A 7,500-nucleotide genomic window follows, 5' to 3' on the forward strand; every position below is an offset into this window, starting at 1 on the left:
AATCAACAAACACTTTCACATTAACAGCCGAGACAGTTTCTGAAGCTCAGCTCTCCTTTTTCTGACACACAACACATTATTTCCTCATATCCCCACAGCTCCAGGAACTTTTCCATGTTCCCCGTGGTCCTGTGGAAACAGAACTCAAGCCTTAGCCGGGCTTTAATATTGCACCTCCACAAGGCCACCACATCAACATTAGGTCTGTATCTTGTCTCGTCTTGTAATATAAATAGCTAATTTTGCTTCACCAATTAAAAAGTTAGAAAGTTGGCACTTCAATTTAGTTTCATTTCTGTAACGGATTCCACTGATAAAAACAGGACCTGAAAAAAAAACACCAAAACAATTAAAAAACTAAAAAAACAGTTAAAAAACTAAAAAAAACACCAAAACAATTAAAAACACCAGTTAAAAAAACTAAAAAAAACAGTTAAAAAACTAAAAAAAACACCAAAACAATTAAAAACACCAGTTAAAAAACTAAAAACACCAGTTAAAAAACTAAAAAAAACAGTTAAAAAACTAAAAACACCAGTTAAAAAACTAAAAACACCAGTTAAAAAACTAAAAAAAACAGTTAAAAAACTAAAAACACCAGTTAAAAAACTAAAAACACCAGTTAAAAAACTAAAAAAAACAGTTAAAAAACTAAAAAAACAGTTAAAAAAATAAAAAAAACACCAAAACAATTAAAAACACCAGTTAAAAAACTAAAAACACCAGTTAAAAAACTAAAAAAAACAGTTAAAAAACTAAAAACACCAGTTAAAAAACTAAAAACACCAGTTAAAAAACTAAAAACACCAGTTAAAAAACAAAAAAAAACAGTTAAAAAACTAAAAACACCAGTTAAAAAACTAAAAACACCAGTTAAAAAACTAAAAAAACAGTTAAAAAACTAAAAACACCAGTTAAAAAACTAAAAACACCAGTTAAAAAACTAAAAAAACAGTTAAAAAAATAAAAAAAACAGTTAAAAAAATAAAAAAAACAGTTAAAAAAATAAAAAAAACAGTTAAAAAAACAAAAAAAAACAGTTAAAAAAATAAAAAAAACACCAAAACAATTAAAAACACCAGTTAAAAAACTAAAAACACCAGTTAAAAAACTAAAAAAACAGTTAAAAAACTAAAAACACCAGTTAAAAAAATAAAAACACCAGTTAAAAAACTAAAAACACCAGTTAAAAAACTAAAAAAACAGTTAAAAAACTAAAAACACCAGTTAAAAAACTAAAAACACCAGTTAAAAAACTAAAAAAACAGTTAAAAAAATAAAAAAAACAGTTAAAAAAATAAAAAAAACAGTTAAAAAAATAAAAAAAACAGTTAAAAAAACAAAAAAAAACAGTTAAAAAAATAAAAAAAACACCAAAACAATTAAAAACACCAGTTAAAAAACTAAAAACACCAGTTAAAAAACTAAAAAAACAGTTAAAAAACTAAAAACACCAGTTAAAAAAATAAAAACACCAGTTAAAAAACTAAAAACACAGTTAAAAAACTAAAAGAAACAGTTAAAAAACTAAAAAAAACAGTTAAAAAAATTAAAAAAAACAGTTAAAAAAAATAAAAACACCAGCTAAAAATCTTTTAAAAAACAGTTAAAAAAATAAAAAAAACAGTTAAAAAAATAAAAAAACAGTTAAAAAAATTAAAAAAAACAGTTAAAAAAAATAAAAAAACAGTTAAAAAAAAAAAAAAAAAAACAGTTAAAAAAATAAAAAAACAGTTAAAAAACTAAAAAAAACAGTAAGTCTGGTGCACTCAGAAAAGACATGAAACACATTCTCAGGCAGAGCACAGAAAGGACGTTTAAAAGAACTGGATTAATAACAGATAAAAACGCATTAGCAGCAATAGCACCGTGTAAAATCCTCCACTGAAGGTCACCAGTTTGTTTTTTTAAAGGTGGTTTGTACAGAGTCCTCCACTGAGGGGCCTGCCCCCCCGAGTCTGTCGGTCCACACTGAGACAGCTCGATCAGCCAGGTTCTTCTGGTTTATGTTTTTCACACAGTTTTTGTAAAGAGTCTTTTGGTCCACGCTGTGCAGATTTAATGTTTCATTGTCTCTCACAGTCAGGAGGGGACCACTGAGCTCTGTGAACCCCGGGTTGAGGTGGAGGTCAGGGAACATGTCCGTGGGGTCAGGTTGAACCCCTCCCTCACTGTACACTCGGAGCAGGCTCTTCTCCTTAGCAGAGAGCTTCTGTCTCCACAGCTCCAGACTTCTCTGAACCAGTCTGGCAGAACGGACCCCCAACAGAGAACTCACGGCCTGGATGTCAGAGAGTGCTGGTCCCGCAGAGTCCACCAGTTGTTTCAGTGACACGGTCTTTGTGCTACACAACGCCCCCATCAGTCCTGGTACGGAGCTGCAACACACATCCAGTCTGGCACCACAAACTAAAGGCTCCATCAACAACCAGTGCAGAGAGTTATATTTAAGTTGTTTCCAGTCAAATAAAGTGCAGGATTTAAAAACCCCTTGATAAAACCGAGGTAGCACACTTAACTTTAACATTTTTAAATCAGTTAAAAACAGAGCAGCATCCAGTCCCAGGTTATTTACTTGCCTGAATATGCAGCTGGCCACATCCCTCCACACTAAGTCAGGAGGTCCTGTTAGAAACTTCTGAACAAACTGTAACCTGAAGGTGGACAAGGCCCTGACCCCCCTCCTCTCTGGATAAAAACAAAACACCCTGTGGCACCCAATGCAAACCAGTCCAGAAGAAATTAATCATTTTGCTCTGGATCTGAGCCAACAGACCTGATGGGGGGTCCAAACAGGCTAGCCGGTGCCACAGTAAAGAGGCTACCAGGTTGTTTAAAACCAGTACCCTGCCTCTATACGACATCTGGGAATGTAGTCATCTCCACTTTGCTAACTTGCTCTCTACTTTTTCTGTTATGTTTTCCCAGTTCTTCTTTACAACATTTTCCTCTCCTAAAAAGAGGCCGAGGTATTTGAAGCCATCCCTTCTCCACACCAGGCTTTGAGGGAGGACAGGGAGGCTTTCACGCCACACACCAACAGCAACAGCTTCGCTCTTACTCCAGTTGACCTTGGCAGAGGACATAACAGAAAACTTATCACTTACACTGATTAATGTGTTTACATCTTGTTGGTCTTTTAATAAAACAACAACATCATCAGCATAAGCAGATAAAACTATATTGCTATTAAAACCAGGTAAAAGCAGACCATGAACAGTTGTACGGATCTTCTGAAGGAGGGGTTCCAGGGAGAGTGCATAGAGCATCCCAGACAGAGCACAGCCCTGCCGAACGCCCCTATGCACCCTAAAAGGAGCACACAAGCTACCATTAATCTTCAGCACACTCAACATACAACACCTGGATCTTGGCAATGAGACCAGCGCTGAACCCAAACCTCCTCATAGTTTTCCAAAGGAAGCAGTGCTCAACGTGGTCAAATGCCTTTTCTTGATCTAATGAGATCAAACCAGTATTCAAGCCTAATGAACTGCAGACCTCCAAAACATCTGGAATCAGATAGATATTATCTATCATTGACCTGCCGGGCACACAGTACGTCTGGTCCAGATGGATGACCTGCTCCATAGCTTCTCTCAGGCGAGTGGCGAGGATTTTTGGAGAGGATTTTGTAATCGGTGCAGAGGAGAGACGCAGGGCTCCAGTTCTTCATCTCTTGTAAGTTTCCTTTTTTAGGCAAGAGTGTGATGACGGCCCTACGGCAGGACAGCGGGAGTGAACCGGTAGCCAAACTTTCATTACACACATCTAGATAATCATGAGCCAAGATCTCCCAGTAGGCTTTATAAAACTCTACAGTGAGTCCATCAATGCCCGGGGCTTTGCGGCCCTGCATGCTCTGGAGGGCTGTATACAATTCACGTACATCCAGAGGGCGCTCTAACTGGGAGTTGGTCTCCTCAGAGACCTGAGGTAGTCCACTACAGAACTCCTCCAACAGCTCAACATTCTCTGTGTACTCACTCTTAAACAATGAGGAGTAAAACTGAACAGCTCTCTTCCTGATCTGGCCTGGTTCACTCAGTTCCTGCCCCGTGTCTGACAGCAGGGAGTGGATCAACTTCCTCTGCCCGTGTTTCCTCTCCAAGCTAAAGAAGAAGCTAGAGGGAGCATCCATCTCTGTGAAATTCTGGACTCGGGACCGGACCAGTGCACCTTGTACTTTGGTGTCCAGCAGGTTGACTAAAGTCGTCTTTTTAGTTTTGAGGATTTCAATATATCCTCGATCTCCTGTGGACTCACTCATTTGTTCTAGTTCCACTACATCAGTCTCCAGGTCTCTGATAGATCTGGTGATATCACGTGTAACATTGAGAGTATGCTGTTGACACAGTCATTTAATTTGAATCTTTCCATGGTCCCACCACTGCCTTAGACAGGTAAACTCACTCTTCCTCTGTCTAAAACCAAAAATAATTTAGTGCTTCTGTAAAACTTTGATCAATAGTTAAAACTGAATTAAAATGCCAGTAGGCGCTTTTAGGTCAAATGTTTCTAATAAAAACATCAAGTGATCTGTAAAACCCACTGGTAAAATCTGACATGTTTTAAATATACTCAAATGATGCTTAAAACAATAAAAACGATCAAGACGAGCTAAGGAGATTCTGTTCTCATTAACGTGGGACCATGTGTACTGTCTGGAGCTTGTGTGCATCCTTCTCCATACATCCACCAGGCTATGGGAAGAGACCAGCTGCTTCAGAGCCTGCTGGGACACTGGATGAGGCTCTGCATGGTTACGCTCTAAAAGCTCCTTTTCTGTACAATTAAAATCCCCTCCTAAAAATACAGAATCAGATGACCCACATTCCTACAATTTTTCAGTGACTTTTAAGAAGAAACGCTTTCTCTCTGCACCGTTGTTTGGAGCATAAATATTCATAAAAACAATATTAAACTGCTCAAAAGCAGCTCGGACTAAAAGACACCTCCCCTGGACGACATGTTGCACCTCTAAAGACTTTGGAGTAAAAGACTGAGAGAACAGGATGCCCACTCCTGCACTCAGTGAGGTATTAAAATGTCTTCCCCTCTCCACTCTCTGCACCAGTCCACTTCATTGATACTGTCACTGTGTGTTTATAATAAAACATCAATGTGTTTAAGTTTGGCTGTTTCATATAAAATTGCTCTTTTTCTCGCCTCTCTTGCTCCGTTCAGATTTAAAGTGCCGATTTTAAAAGTGTTCATGAAGGATGAGAGGTTAAGAACAACATTAAAAACTGCTAACAAACTCAATAAAGTGCATAAACGTGCCATTTTAAAAATCATTAACAGATTTGTTTACGAGTTTTGAACATTACTTTCTTTAATCTAAAAACCTCTTGGTCTGTAAAACCAGATTGGACTTTGTTGCTAATGTGATGTTTTACTGAAGAATAAAATATACTTTTGTCAGGAAAATATTTTTACAGGTTTACTTCATACACTTAGTCTGTAGAAGGTTTAAACATTGTGACTGGATAGAGGTCTTCATGGTTTACTCTCTTCATACACTTAGTCTGTAGAAGGTTTAAACATTGTGACTGGATAGAGGTCTTCATGGTTTACTCCCTTCATACACTTAGTCTGTAGAAGGTTTAAACATTGTGACTGGATAGAGGTCTTCATGGTTTACTCTCTTCATACACTTAGTCTGTAGAAGGTTTAAACATTGTGACTGGATAGAGGTCTTCATGGTTTACTCTCTTCATACACTTAGTCTGTAGAAGGTTTAAACATTGTGACTGGATAGAGGTCTTCATGGTTTACTCTCTTCATACACTTAGTCTGTAGAAGGTTTAAACATTGTGACTGGATAGAGGTCTTCATGGTTTACTCTCTTCATACACTTAGTCTGTAGAAGGTTTAAACATTGTGACTGGATAGAGGTCTTCATGGTTTACTCCCTTCATACACTTAGTCTGTAGAAGGTTTAAACATTGTGACTGGATAGAGGTCTTCATGGTTTACTCCCTTCATACACTTAGTCTGTAGAAGGTTTAAACATTGTGACTGGATAGAGGTCTTCATGGTTTACTCTCTTCATACACTTAGTCTGTAGAAGGTTTAAACATTGTGACTGGATAGAGGTCTTCATGGTTTACTCTCTTCATACACTTAGTCTGTAGAAGGTTTAAACATTGTGACTGGATAGAGGTCTTCATGGTTTACTCTCTTCATACACTTAGTCTGTAGAAGGTTTAAACATTGTGACTGGATAGAGGTCTTCATGGTTTACTCTCTTCATACACTTAGTCTGTAGAAGGTTTAAACATTGTGACTGGATAGAGGTCTTCATGGTTTACTCTCGTCATACACTTAGTCTGTAGAAGGTTTAAACATTGTGACTGGATAGAGGTCTTCATGGTTTACTCTCTTCATACACTTAGTCTGTAGAAGGTTTAAACATTGTGACTGGATAGAGGTCTTCATGGTTTACTCTCTTCATACACTTAGTCTGTAGAAGGTTTAAACATTGTGACTGGATAGAGGTCTTCATGGTTTACTCTCTTCATACACTTAGTCTGTAGAAGGTTTAAACATTGTGACTGGATAGAGGTCTTCATGGTTTACTCTCTTCATACACTTAGTCTGTAGAAGGTTTAAACATTGTGACTGGATAGAGGTCTTCATGGTTTACTCTCTTCATACACTTAGTCTGTAGAAGGTTTAAACATTGTGACTGGATAGAGGTCTTCATGGTTTACTCTCTTCATACACTTAGTCTGTAGAAGGTTTAAACATTGTGACTGGATAGAGGTCTTCATGGTTTACTGGCTGACTGAGTGTTAAAGAAACCTCACTGTGGTCAGAGAACCAGCTGTCTCACACCATGCTCCTGTCTGTCTGTTTACCTGTCTGACATCATGTTCCTGTCTGTCTGTTTACCTGTCTGACATCATGTTCCTGTCTGTCTGTTTACCTGTCTGACACCATGCTCCTGTCTGTCTGTTTACCTGTCTGACATCATGTTCCTGTCTGTCTGTTTACCTGTCTGACACCATGCTCCTGTCTGTCTGTTTACCTGTCTGACACCATGCTCCTGTCTGTCTGTTTACCTGTCTGACATCATGCTCCTCTCTACAGTCTGTTTACCTGTCTGACATCATATTCCAGTCTGTCATCATGTTCCTGTCTGTCTGTTTACCTGTCTGTCATCATGTTCCTGTCTGTCTGCTTGCTAGCTTTTGCTGCTGCTAAAACATTCCTTCTCTTACTGCGTCTCTTTTGTGGAGCTGATTTCAAAGAAACCTCTTGTTCCATCATCTCCACAGCTTCACCTGTCTCACCTGCTATGCTGACTTCACCTACCTGTTCAGCACACACCTCACTCACTTTACCTGTCTCACACATTACATTTTCCTTACATACTTCACCTGTCTGTGTCTCACCTCCCTCACCGTTCCTCCCAGCGACACCGCTACTCTCTCTCTCTCCACACAATACTGCCACCTTTCTCTGGTTGTTTCTCAGAGCTGCCGCTCTGCGCGA

The sequence above is a fragment of the Labrus mixtus genome, chromosome 20, assembly GCF_963584025.1.
Source record: "Labrus mixtus chromosome 20, fLabMix1.1, whole genome shotgun sequence".
NCBI classification, from domain to species: Eukaryota; Metazoa; Chordata; class Actinopteri; order Labriformes; family Labridae; genus Labrus; species Labrus mixtus.